The sequence below is a fragment of the Mixophyes fleayi genome, chromosome 3, assembly GCF_038048845.1.
Source record: "Mixophyes fleayi isolate aMixFle1 chromosome 3, aMixFle1.hap1, whole genome shotgun sequence".
In the NCBI taxonomy this organism is placed as follows: domain Eukaryota; kingdom Metazoa; phylum Chordata; class Amphibia; order Anura; family Limnodynastidae; genus Mixophyes; species Mixophyes fleayi.
In genome coordinates this window covers 172,971,396-172,983,932 of record NC_134404.1, presented here as the reverse complement: position 1 = coordinate 172,983,932, position 12,537 = coordinate 172,971,396, and the positions used below count along the sequence as shown (strand labels likewise).

General features: G+C 36.9%; 1 pseudogene; it reads right to left on the bottom strand.

Annotated features, from left to right (window-relative positions):
• Window positions 1-10,941: 10,941 nt before the first annotated feature.
• On the bottom strand, window positions 10,942-11,059 carry LOC142146814 (5S ribosomal RNA; annotated as a pseudogene).
• Between the last annotated feature and the right edge of the window lie 1,478 nt (window positions 11,060-12,537).

The following is a 12,537-nucleotide window of genomic DNA, read 5'->3' as shown; positions in this document are numbered from 1 at the left end:
ATTTTACTCATTCTGGAGTTTTAGTTCCTAAATTGGATCCATCCCCATAACATGGAAAATTAAAGAATTGAAGAGGAAGAATCTTTATTCCTTGTTTATGCATCAGATAATCCACTATGAATTTGTTATTGGTACGCATTTACGCATCACATTTTATGCATCACTATTGGTAATTATAATATCTATCTATAGCTATACCTATCTATATCTATCTATCTATCTATCTATATTGAATCAATTACATATATCTATGTACTTGCAATTTTCAGTAGTCCAAATAAAAACAGATGGACACAAGTAAATATAATATAGCTGTGACCTAAATTATTTAAGTACTCTCGATAATACAGGTCAATATGTAAGCAGTCAATCAGAAACGGCTAAATAGTGCCACTGATAGTTATCATCTTCTTTGCACATAACTGAACCAGCCCTACAGCACCCGCAAAAGACATGCATCTCAAAAAGGCGTATCTGTGGATGTGTCCAAGTCTAATTGTGTAACAAATATGTGACCATGCCTTGCTGTACTCGGCCGCCATTGTCGGTCACTATTCACCTTTCCGTGAGTAAGAGAATGCAAGTTAACAATACACAAAAGCTGTAAAATGCACATCCAACTCTAAATATGCCCCCTAGCCATACTTCTAATTATAGTTCTATTAAATGTCATGCTGGTAACCGTCACTATCTTCTCACAGTACATTGCCATTTAAGATCATAAGTATCATTGGATTCTGTGTCTGATACTATTCTAAATCTGGAAATATGTGAGAGCTCCTCTTATTTACATGATTGCATAAGCTACATATTGTCTTAATTTAATTTATGATGTTGGGTTGTATTTATCTATACCTCATTGTTTGAATAATAGAGTTATCTGATATCATAAAAGGATATAGACTCATAACAGGAGTGGGTAAAATCAGGGGACATGGCTTAAGCAATTCTCATTTTTAAAGTAACTTTATTGCTTTATTGCTGATAGATGTGCTCAAATTAATCAACTCAATGAAAAATTCCATAGAACTAATGTTGAATTTTTCATTGAACCCATGTACAAAATATCAAAATTCTTGTTGTGTGTTTTATAACTGCTAAGCGGTTATCTCGATTTCAAAGCCAGAGTTAGAAAATAGATTTTGAAATTCGCGTTCGTTGCTTACAGTTAAAAAATGTCAAAATAAATTGTAAACCATTGTTTTTCTGCCTGTTTGAAAGTAAAACTTTTTCCATCTTGCTCAAATTTAGCACACATATTTGAGTCTATTCAAGAATCAAGAATTTATAATAAAATGATTGAACTTTAGAACTAGTTTGACAAACCGGTCCTAGAAACACTTTGAAAATATTTTGAACACCTCTAGTCTTAAGCAGAACTAGTTGCTTCACATAAACATTTGTAGTACATACAAATAGCTTATCACTTTTATATTGCTTATTTAAGAATCTTAAAAGCTGTTTTAAAGATGTATTTAAGTGTTAATACAATGTGTTTTATCAGCAATATACTATGAAAGATAAAATTTTTGCTCATACTTTTATATAAATAATAAAATATTTCAACATACTTAATTAATGATGGATATCATACAAACAATAGTTCATTTCCTTGTGATGATTTAAAATTTATAGTACTATACTGGACATTTTAAGTCCAACAGTATGAAAGTCTAGCACTGACTAATATACTGTGACAGAAATGTAATTGCCCATCTGATCAATGTTCCATGTGTCACTATAATGTGAATGAAATGGACCTTTATTAGTTGAATGTTTAGCACGCCATTTTATATAGTTGAGAATGTCATTCTGCAAAAGGGCAAAGGATGAAAGTTGATAGAAAATGCAAATTATGTTGTGTAGAATGTAGTTTATATAACAATGGATTGTTTCAGAAAATACACGGAATAATTTTACTAAGCATATAATGCATATAATATTTACATTAGGATGAATATAAAATTTAAATCTGTACATATTATCTATTGCTATAAATCTGCGTGAATGGTATACCTATCTCGTGGACATGTGCTGGGATTCACAGCTATGAAGTAGGCAAAGACTAGAACTATCTTTCTCATCAGATTGTGTTATTAGTCTAAAGTGAAAGTGTATCTGTATAAGAAGCTGTCAAGTTCAGAAGAGGTAGGAGCTAAAATCGCCACAAACATTAATATAATGAGAGGAGTACGTCCACACATATAGAGTGGATGTAGGAAAAATTAAGTTTGCAATTTTGAAAAGTGTTGTTAAAACATATAGCTAACATTCCTCAATAGATATAACCCATGGAGTAATTATAAGAGGAGTCTGTGTCAGCTACCATGAACACTGGGCAAATGTGAATGCTATGAGTCACATGCTATGTATAGCATTCATCCAGCTCAATAATGTCAGTATATGATGTTACAGAAATATTTGCATTGTGCCTTTAGGTTTTGCTTCTATATTCACTGATTACTACCTGTTGAATAGCATATGCTCTTATTATACGTACACAGCAAGAAATCTTACTTTATTTTACTGTAGTTATGTACTTTTTCTTCTCACTTTGATTGATGGCAGTCCATCCAAACTACATATGTCATTATATGCAAAATAGGAAAAGGAAGAAAATCAAGCAAGTATTTCCTGGTAGTGCAGTGATGTCAGTATCACTAAGGCTGCACTAGCTCCTTTTATTATTAACCTATATTTAGGTTAAATAGTTTTTTAGAATATGATTTTCAGGTACCAGTGTAGTTTATGTGATGATGGCAGATGCACTGTATCCCCTCTGCTGTGCAGGGGCATGCTAGACAATTATATTCTCAGTGCTGATTCAGGAACTTATAAGATCCACAGCACAGGTGTCTCTAAATAGGAAGTCAAAGAATACCCATTGGTGATGTTTTTTTTATATTTATAAAGATGAATATTCAGAACAAGAACATAAATTTGTTCATATACTCATGCAAGTCTGATACATATGACTTATCTTCTTAGTTCTTGCCAGTGAAACAAAATAATCAATGATATCAATGACAATCAATATAAGTGCTTCAAATTTATGATAAGCATTTTCTTGAAGACTCTGGATTTTCCAGATCAGACTAGGTATGTGTAAATTAGCAAAAGCTCCATAATTATTTTGAGCACGGGAGCCGTTAAAGAGAATTTACTAAGCAGTGATTTCAGTGGCAGAATTACAACCAAAGCAGCCCATGCGGCTGCTGTGGAGCCTGGCAGTGAGGTGAGCCCTGTGCTGCTGGTACATTGGCTACAGAGGCCTCTGCTCTGCTCTACTGAGCATGTGCAGGAGTTGGTGCATACACAGTTAAACCCAGTTTGGACTTTCAGTTCTCAGAAGAGCAGAGTGAGGTTCCATAGCAGACTGTGTGGACCCCGTAACATATTTATTGCTATGTAGGCCAGCAATTGAGTGCTAAACCTCTGAGTGGATTGGTGTGCAAGTTTCAAATCACCATGAAATGGATTCAATTTTAAAACAATATATTTGAACCAGCATCTGCATAACATAACATCTCCTTATGTGACAGTTTCAAAATACCCAAACTGCATGCAAATCCTAACTGTCTGTGACTGTAATATCTGGTTTTAATGTGGGGTTCTTTGTTGGCTGACAATATATATGGGATTGTGACCTGAGATAATCTATAAATAGTTTGGTACTTCCTTGTTTTTGTTGATAGGAGCCAGAGGGGAGAAGGGATAGAAGAGTTAGAGCAAAAGATAGGTCGTAAATAGTTTAAAGATAGCTATTTCTGAGAGCTGACTTGTGCATTCATTATAGTCTTGTCACTTCTTTGTTTGTTCTCATTACTGTTTTTGTTTTGTTTTTAATTTTAAATCCTGTCAGTATTAATTGTATATGAGTGTTGTATGAGTGGTTGTTTAATTAAATCACTGTTTTGTTTGTAATTTGTATTCTATCTGTGTTTTGATTTGGACCTGTGACCTGGAGAGGGAGCCAGAGTGCTAGCAGCTGAGCTTTACTCAATATGAAGGCAGCTGCTATAGAGTGAAGGTTTAAAGGTGGAATAAAGGGAATTAGGTGATAAAGTAATGTGAAAGAAACATTCTCTGAGGAAAAGAAAGTCCACCCCTAAATTATGCAAAACAGTACTTCTTATGTGGAAAAGCTGAGGTACATGATCAGAGGAGGGCTGGCAAATTTTAGCCCAGGGGGGCAAGACTCGAATTTTTAAAGGAAAAAAATGCAGGTGACCCAGGCAAAGGTAGCCCATTATGTGACCAGCCTGGGGGGGCAGTTGCCCCCCTGCCCCCCAGCCCAGCTTGCCCTTGTACATGATACATGTGTACAAATCAATGCAAATACATTGACAAATGTATGTATAATAACATACTTGCCTACTTTCGGCAAGTTCTGTCTGGGAGAGGGGCGTGACTGGAGGGCGGGAGGGGGCGGGGCGTGGCTAAACGCATCATTTTGTCCCTGCCCCCGTGACAAAAATTCCTTTTTGTTGCGGGGGCGGGGCCAAAATGAAGCATATAAAGTGTGGAATTCCAAGTTATTAATATCTCTTGCTGAGTGATACATATATTTAACTGTTACATGATTGACATTTATATGGTCAAACCAAACTAAAGACAAGGTTGAAAAGTCAACAATAATGCATAGACAGTATTATTAGCTCAAAAATTGAAATGTTAACAGTATTATTAGGTCGACAATTTTAATGTAGACAGTATTATTAGGTTGATAATTCAAATGTAGACAGTATTTTTAGGTCAACAATAATATCCTTATCCCAATCCCTAACCCTAACCATAACTCGATCCCTTACTCTTACCCGAACACTAACCATATAGTACTGTCTACATTTGAATTATCGACCTAAAAATATTGTCAATCATTTGACTTATTCAGCTAATTGTTGACCTAATAAAACTGCCGACATTTGAATTGTCCACCTATTAATACTGTCGATCGTGTGAATTGTCGACTTAATAAATACTGTTGACACTTGAATTGTCAACCTAATGTCACGACTTTCTGAATGTTGACCAAATCAATGTCTAGCAGTCAATCTCTTCCTTCAGTTGGTGGCATGGCAGGTTATTTTTTTGTAGCTGCTGCCAGTAAAACAGAGAGTAGCTTGCATGTGTTTGACTTTGAGCATCACCCCTTCCCCCCCAAAAAAATTATTATTTCCTGATTTTAAAATTCAAGTGTATATAAACAATGAATAGATATAAAATTGAGGACTTCACCAGTACTCCACACCCAAATGCAGCGCAAATACACCCCACCAAATCATACACTAATTTGAAAAGATAAGTTAAAAAAAATACAAAAAGAGGTAATTCCAGCGCTTATGGTTTCTCTAAGATCTATGAATAGATGTTATTATTTATGACAACAGTGGCAAATATTTAATTTGCTTTAGCAATAATAAACAAATAATTAATAAAGTGGAAAATAATTGACTGTCACATCCAGTTTTTTAAAGGGAAAATAAATACATTTATTTAATAAAACATTAGTTTATCATTAAGAATTATGCAGTGCAGCCAACATGTTAGACTCTAGTCTCATTACTGAACCCTCTGTCCATAGCCAGCAGAGAGAAGTTTTTATACCATTTGAACAATGGAAACAGTTCACAAATATACATAAATGATCACAGTGTTATACAATGTTACTAAAATAAGTCAATTATAACATGTAATAAGCTATGTCTATCTGGTCAGATGAAAATGCCGGCTTTGATTTCGGGTCCCTCAGGAAATCTTGACATCTGGCTTTTTTGTCACTTAAAACAGGCAACTCTTAAATAGAAACATTACAATTAATGAAGTCATATTTAGTCTTAAAGTAATACAAATTTAACAACAGCTATGATAGTGACATTTTCCAATATTGTAAAACTATTACTTAATACTTATCATATTATTACGTTATTGAACATTGTTTAAAGTCTATCTAAGAATATTATTCTATTATTCAGCGCCTGCTTCTCGTACGTATTGTTTGCTGTACCTTGTTTACATATAAAACTTTGTTTTATATGAGTTTATAGCTGAGTTTATACTATATATATATATATATATATATATATATATATATATATATATGTGCAAATCTAGGTTTTACATATAGATTAGATTTCACAAGATTCACATGAGACTCTAATTAACATTCAAAGTATCTAGTGAATGAAAGGTATTTTATTCAATATAGGAATTTTACATTTTTATATCTTACTTATTAAAGGAAAGCTTAGCCTAATGGTAAAATACAATGAGCTGATGATTAATGACACAATCATATCGATTTATTAAAAACTACACTGTAACATAATAAAGATACTAATATTCAAAATTTTGATGTATTCATATCTTTTTAATTCCGTGTATTGATCAAGAACAAACATATAAATGGAAAAATTTCCAAATAGTGTAATACAGGCAAGGTTTAAAAGTAAAAATAAATACACCACCATGTATGTGTAAAATAAAATAACTTGATGTCCAAAATAAAATAAAATAAAATTAAATAAATTGGTTTCCAATCTTCAGAAAACAACCTTTCCACTCTGTGTCCCAATTCCAGAAATTCACATGTGTTGCCTTATTGGTATTAGGTTTACCAGCAATATGATTCATTGAGGCTTTAATAGGTATGTCTTTGAAGTTGTAGTAGTCTCACAAATAGAATCATCCCTCTCATGATTCAATGATCCCTATTTTCAGCAAAAATTAGGAAATAGAAATACAGATCTAGTGTAATACAGTATACAATCTGTAAAAAAACAATGACAGTGCTGGAAATTGAAATACACCCCTAACCGATTAATGAATCTGTGAAACTTGATGAATTCTATTAATTTTATTGTAAATACATTCATAAAATATATAAAAAACATGAATAATATAAACACATTAAAAACTATATATAATCAGGCCACTGTTGACGACACCACTATCCATAGATAAAATGTATGTCTTATCAATTCTTAACAAAATAACACATGATTTGGACCTCCTGCATCGGTCAACTACTCATACCACAACACAGTCTTATTAGAAATAATATTCTCTTAGTGTTTTGAGGCTTAAAGGTTCTTATTTCAACAGCTTTGATAAAACAGCCAATCTCCTATAGATCAATTTATCAATAGCGATAGATACTTGGAAAATTGAAACATTCACTCTGTTATAGCCAACCACTTAATGTCCAAATCATTGAGATTCCACAGTTATATGTATATATTAATAGCAGGGGTAACAACTCAACCTGCATATAAAATTTCTGAAAAAAGCTCTTCCCACTTGTCCACATATATTCTGGATGGGATAGCAACTCTCAATGTCAATCACAAATTTGAAGTTCTGTACACAGTTCTAGGTGTTAGCAAATACAAGTCAAATGAGAGGATGTTTCTGCATGTAATATTCCCCATGGAAAAATAAATAATTGTTCAATGAGATAAAGTTTATGCTTTCCTCAAGAAATTATTTAAAAGTTCTTGTATATTCGGTAAAGTGATGGCTTCTAAACCCTTTTCATATTTTATAGCAGTATACAAAAAGGTCACATCAGACATAATGAGACAGTTTTCTCCCTGCCATACTATATTTTCACATTTTTTGAGAACATCAGTAGTATCTTTTAGATATGAGAGGGTGTTTGTAACTAGGGATTGCAAATGGTGGTCTAAATATGATGATAAATTTGTGATGATATTATTGATCCCAGAAATTATGGGCCTCCCTAATGGATTTATTGTGCTCTTATGCATTTTGTGTAATATATACTGTACATAAAGGGCCCTCTATTTTAAAATAAGAAACCTTATCTGTAATGAGGGTGTGGTTGTTCTCTTTGTGAAGGAAATTGTGTGAGCGGCAGTATCACATATATATGAGTAAGGGCCAAAAGACAGGACTTTGTGATTGATAGCACATTCCAAATAAAACAAAACATTTTCTGTAATGGACCAATTGCATTAATTTTAATGATATTGTGGAGTACTGTCTACATTGCAAAGTAACAATTCCTCCTTTACATATCTCATTGGCATTTACGTGATGTTGTGGCAGCTACAAATAGCTCCAACTTTAAGTAGCTTTACTCCTATCAATCATGGGTCAGTCTATGACCCATAGTAATACTTTTTCAACCTCTATGAGTAAAAATGGTCATGTGGGAAGAAAGTGTAAGAAAGGGCACTTAAAATCCAAAATATATGACAATCTCAAAGAAAACATCAGCTCTCCATGCAAGTATTAAGGGTTAAAGTTACTGATGAATGTGGTGATTCATTTAAAGAAACAAAAATAACTAACATTCCATACATCACATGCAGTGGTAAGAAAAGTCTCAGATCATGACAGCATTTTGCTTGAAGTGGTCCTGCTACTGCTCTTACATAAAATAGAATGCCCATTGAAAAAGCGAGTGCCCAACATGGTATTGCATCTTCTGTAAATTCACATGCATAATTCCACTCTGAGAATAGGTCTGTCACCTCCAAAACAGACACATCAGTGCATGAAAAGAACACTGTGGCTAAAGAACAACTCACAGAATCCTGAGGTCAGATTCTGCCACTGTAATTATAGAGCAGCCTCCTTCCTAAACTTCTCAACCATTTGGAAAGGGTTTGATACATATGTTCGAAAGTTACATGATCGACATTTATGTAGACTTTATAATTAGGTCAACAATTGAAATGTAGACAGTATTATTAGGTTACCAATAATATCCCTAACCCTATCCCTAACTATATATTACTAAATTAATAATAAATTGTAGACCTAATGATAACGTAAACATTTGAATTGTTAACCTACTGATACTGTTGTCATTTAAATTGTCTACCCAATAATACTGTTGATCATTTGAATTATTGACCTAATGTTGTACACTTTCTGAATATTGATCAAAGGAATGTCTAGCCGTCAACCGTATAACTTTGGGGGTATAATACATATGTTTGACAGTTACAACTGCATATCTTTGGAAATGTGAGAATAAGTAGTACTAATAATGATTGAGACATAGAAATTGAGGATGTTACTTTGGAACTTGCTAATGTGCAAGAGGATGAGGGGGATAGTTGTGGATCTGAAAATGTTACAATATGTTGAACAAGATAATAAGGAGAATGATGTATGTATCCAAGTAAGTCAGTCACCAAAAGTACCATCTCATGCCCATGATAAGTGCATTAACTTTTAGAATGCAGGACTGCACTCTTATCCAAAGGTGCAACATCAGCACACACTAAGGGGATCCCGCAATTAATACAAAAATAGGCGCTCATTGATTTATTGGGTCTCCACTTTACAGTGATGTTGATAAAGTTAGTTAGGGCGAGGAAGGTAAGGACAGTGAATGGAGTACGACTGTAGAGGGCTACAGACCAGAGTGGAATAGAAAGGGAGGGTCAGAGACAAAATGGAGAGCAGTATTCAGAAAATAAAATTGGAAATAAAAATAAAATCAGATGCAGTAAATAAAATACAATGAAATGAGCTAAAATGAGAGAAGGTAAAGGTGACCTAATGGTAGAGTTGAAATGAGAGAAGAAGTACAATGAAAAGAAACATACAATGTGAATGAGAAAAAAGCAATGGGAAATAAAAATGAAAAATACAATGTAACAAGAATGGAGGACTTAAAAGAGCAGGTACCAGGCGATAAGGAAGGAGATTGCAGGAAACAAGCGAGTCCAGGCAGAGTCCAGGCAGATCACGGGTCACAGGTAGTAGCTGGAGGGACAGTGATCTGAGGGAAACCAAGTTCGGGCTGGATGAGAGGTGCGGGGAGTCAAAGAGTCACAGTGAGCAGGTAGGACCAGAGTATGGGAGTCCAAAGGTGGACCATGGGCCAGAACAGCGTCAGGAACGGAGTTGGAGCAGCAAATGGAAGCCAGAGGCGTGGAGGCCGGAGAACACGTGGAGCCGGATCAGCACTTGGAAGAGACGTGGAGGCCGGAGGAACACGTGGAGCCAGATGGAAGAGACGTGGAGCCGGAGCATCACCTGGAAGCAGGAGCTGGAGGAACACGTGGGGCCGGATCGGCGCTTAGAAGATACGTGGAGGCCGGAGGTCAGAGAGCTGGAGCATCACCAGGAAGCAGGAGCCAGAGGAACATGTGGAGCCAGGGCATCACCTGCAGCAGGAGCCAGAGGAACACGTGGAGCGGCACTTGGAAGCGTGTTGGCCGGAGGTAGATGACTTCAGACGGAACGAGGAGCAGCGGTCGGCGTCGGAGACAGAGGGGCTGGAACGGTTCCAGGCAAGTAGGAGACAGCAGACCCCATTAGAGTTAAGACCAGGAGTAGGGCACGGCCAGGTGCTGAAGGCAGATTGATGGGCAGCAAGGTGGCTAAGTGGTTAGCACTTCTGCCTCACAGCACTGGGGTCATGAGTTCAATTCCCAACCATGGCCTTATCTGTGTGGAGTTTGTATGTTCTCCCTGTGTTAGCGTGGGTTTCCTCCGGGTGCTCCGGTTTCCTCCCACACACCAAAAACATACTGGTAGGTTAATTGGCTGCTATCAAAATTGACCCTAGTCTCTGTCTGTCTGTCTGTCTGTTTGTGTGTATGTTAGGGAATTTAGACTGTAGGCTCCAATAGGGCAGGGACTGAAGTGAATGAGTTCTCTGTACAGCGCTGTGGAATCAGTGGCGCTATATAAATAAATGATGATGATGATGATAAGTGTCTTATACCCATGTGTACTTGAATGACACTTTGCTGTTTGTCTGCATCTATTCCACTATGTGAGACAACTTCAGGGGGTTGTCAATCTATAATAGAAGTCTATTACTTAATAGTAATATAGTGGGCCATATTGCGATTGGAGGATTAGAGGTGGTTTAGTGCACCGAGGTGTATATAAATAGTGGGGAGGGATCATGTTTTGCTACACTAGGCCTGATAATGGCCTTGGGAAGTAGTATGTCTACTTTACCAGGTATTCTTAGGTGGTCCCCATCCTATTACATACCTGGCTCCACCCTGCTTGGCTTCCAAGATCAGACGTGATTGGGCATTTTCAGGGTAGTATGAATGTAGATACTGCTCCACCAATAGTCGTCACTGGACTTTCAGGCTGTGGCCTCTGTGCGGGCTGTATGACCTCCCCCTACTATTTGATACTATATGTGTGTGACTGTTTGTCAGTACTCCAACTCCGCCTCATGTTATTAAGTCAAGATCTACATTTAGGCCACATGGTGTTAGAGTTTCATGTTCAGCCTTTCCTGCTGTCTATTTAAACAACACTCTGACACCTTAGGATGCCAGAGTATTGGTTCACACCAGTTCCAGTACATCCTGTTGTATTCTCCAGAGTGGTTTGCTGACTCCAGACTTGTTTCTTGGCTTCTTCTCCTGGACTCTGATTTGGTTCTGCACAGACTGTTTGGCTTGGATCCTCTGCATGTTCCTGATGCTTCTTCTAGTTCTCCCTGTGTACTGTGCTACTGCTTGCCTTGACCCGGACGTCTGACCATCATCAGTAGGACTTGTCCCATTCGGCTGTTGGTAGGAGTTCTACATTCAGAATGGATTAGTTTCCTAGTGCTCCCGCAGTCTATTAATCCAATCATCTTGGATCTCTCTTGGCTGTGGATGCACTCCCCACTATTTGATTGGATTCATACACAAGTTATTTCCTGGGGTCCGTCGTGCAAAGGACGCTACCTGAAGTCTGTACAACCTCCTGGGCTCCCTATTCCATGCCTCACCATACGTTTGCTCGTGATTCTGCCTAAACCTTACACTGAATTAAAGTCTTTAGCATAGCTGCAGCTGAGGTTTTGCCTCCTCACTGGCCCTGAAATAATCCTATAGACCTGATTCACGGTAAGAGCACTCTCAGAGGTAAGGTGTACCCTTTATCCATACCCGACACCCAAGCCATGTCTGAGTACGTGAAAGAGAACCTCAAACGAGGGTTTGTTCAGAAATCCTCCTCCCCGGCTGGTGCAGGATTCTTTTTCGTGAAGAAAAAGGAAGGTACCCTTAGACCATGTATAGATTACCGTCAGCTAAATGTGATTACTGTGAAAAATCACTATCCTCTTCCTCTCATTCCTGAACTCTTTGACAAACTCCATGGAGCTCAGATCTTAACCAAGTTGGACTTAAGAAGTGCTATAATTTGATCAGAATTCACCAAGTGGCATTTAACACCAGGGACGGTCACTGCAAATATCTTGTGATACCCTTCGATCTTTGTAATGCACCACCGGTCTTCGAAGAGTTTGTTAATGAAATCTTTCGAGATCTTCTATACCAAGCGGTAGTCATTTACTTGGATGATCTTCTCTAAAACCCTTTCATCTCATCGCAGCCACGTCAAGGAGGTACTCCGTCACCTTCGGGAGAACCATTTGTATTGCAAAATAGAAAAATGTCTTTTTGAACAGCCTCAGGTACTCTTTCTTGGATATTTGATCTCCCACACAGGTGTGCAGATGGATCTGCACAAAGTAGAAGCCATTTACATTTGGCCTCAACCCGTCGGTTTGAAAGCCACTCAACGCTTTAT